The following is a 2,296-nucleotide window of genomic DNA, read 5'->3' as shown; positions in this document are numbered from 1 at the left end:
AACATTGTTCCAATCTAGTTAGATTTTTTCTGCTTCATTACATTAGCCCCCTGCTCCCTCCTTGCAAGACCCAGAATGAGAACACACACTCCCTCTCAGCCTCTCCGCTTTTAGCTATAATTTGCACATAATGGAACAGCCAGAGGGGGGTTTGATCAATGACCTCTGTCTCAGAGATGCTGTTCCAAGGGAAACACATCTGCCAACATAAAGTATTGGAGCAATCATAGCTCAGTGAGCGTCGTAATAAGCAACTGTTACACTGGAACCATCAGTCATGTTCAGTTACAGACCTGAAAGGATATGACACCTCAGGGAGCAATGTCCTTCCATAAATTTGGGCAGCAATGAAGAATGATTTGCAATCAAGTAATAAAAGACTAAAAAAAAGGTCCACCATGCATACTAACATGTAAGTCAGCTGACAAAGGAAATAAGGAGGGAAAAAACTTGGCATTGTTTGCTCGTTATGTAAACTACATCTGTCCAAGCAATTAAGATATGATATTGGGAATTCTCTTGTAAAAATTTGCTAACAGAGCTTCCACTTGTGAAAGTGACATTCTTCTTCGATCAGTAAAGTGCATTTCATTAAGGTAATGCAATTTCATCTTGCTTAATGGTAGCAATTGCTTAACCTTATGGTGAGAATACATAAACACCATAAAATGAATGTCACTCTGAGCATTATGGGAATTAATTTGCATGAGGATGGTGTGATAGAAAAACAAAGAGCATGATTACAAACCGCACTGCTCGCCTACCATTAAGCTATAAGCACGATCCCTTTATTTGGCTGCTGCATAAATACACAACAGGGATGAAGATAAGTATATCAATGGGCGATCCAAATGATAAAGTGATATACTCGTTACTAGAAGAACTGGTTTAGTTCTGCAGATGGCACTAAATAAAACTGAAGTCATAAAACTAATGCACTGAAGCTATGCACTGTATGAATTGAAATGTAGATAAAATCAATATGGTTGGCAAGCAGAACAAGATTTACAATGAGGCATGGTAGGCTTAAATCTAAGAGACCCAAAGGAGAATCCAAGGGGGCTTCCTTGATCTCCTAGTCACAGCAAAAAGTTTATTGAAACGCCAGAATGGTGAGCAGTCACATTTTCTTATATGGATGTCTGAGACTGGATTTCCCAAGGCATATGTATATTTCTTAATAATTGAAACATGGCTCTCTACATTGCTGAACCTGGAAATATTGACTTGAAGTGTCAGTTGCCGTGAGAGTAACAAAAGCAAAAACCTCAAAAGCTGTAAGTAGCTTGTGCATTTTTGATTTATGGTTTAGGAAAGTATGATGGAATTTTGACTTATTTTCAGCTGTTGTTTTCCTAGCTATTATTATGCAAGGGAAACCCCAAGCTTTGGACATCTTTTGAAGTCATAGTACCTTACAGGATTGATAAACATGATGATGGTTTGAACCCTAGGGTTCCTTCCGTGGTTCCTGAGGGTTCCTTCAGCAGTGAACTATTTGTGCCTAATAAGTCAGTCTGACACCAATGATGTTTTTGGCTATCTGTAAGGGTGTCTTTATTTCCAATGGCCAGTAATGTGAGAGGCATTCTTCCTACTATAATTCTAATGTATGGTGGGTTGTGGTTTTAGTATTTATGGAAGTGGTTCTTTAGGATCTGAAAGGTATTTTAAGAGTTCCCTCACGTTTAAAAGGTTGAGAAACACTGGTTTAGGCCAGTGGTCGCCAACCTTTTCGGACCGATGGACCACTAAATTTACCTGCTCCGCGCATGATCTGGGAACCGGGTGTCCTTTAAAGGGTAAGAAACTTTTTTTTTTTTTTTTTCTTAAATTCGTTATTTTTGTTTGTGTTTTTTATTTTAAACTTGTTTTTTTTATTTTTTACACGTTATCCCACAATGACATTATGAATCATAATGTCATTGTGGGATTCCTGGACCGTGGGGATCGTGCGGTCACAGTTAATTGAAAGCAGGTGCCTTCAATTAGCTGTAACCGCAGGCAATAGAATGGACACATGTCTCCAGGATCAGGGGAGCAGAGCTGTCAGCATAAAGCTCCGCTGATTGCTCTGCTTCCTGAGTTGCTGAGGAAAGGGAAAGCCTGATGCCTGATCAGGGAGCAGAGCAATCAGCGGAGCTTTATGCTGACAGCTCTGCTCCCCTGATCCTGGAGGCAATACGAGGGCAATAGAGGTTGAATGGTAATACTATGTCCATTCATACCTCTACTGCTCTGTGATTGGTCTATTTCTCAGCCAATCACAGAGCAGTAGAGGTATGAATGGACATAG

Source organism: Pyxicephalus adspersus, chromosome 3 (genome assembly GCF_032062135.1).
Source record: "Pyxicephalus adspersus chromosome 3, UCB_Pads_2.0, whole genome shotgun sequence".
Classification (NCBI taxonomy): domain Eukaryota; kingdom Metazoa; phylum Chordata; class Amphibia; order Anura; family Pyxicephalidae; genus Pyxicephalus; species Pyxicephalus adspersus.
Note: the sequence above shows the minus strand (reverse complement) of the source record.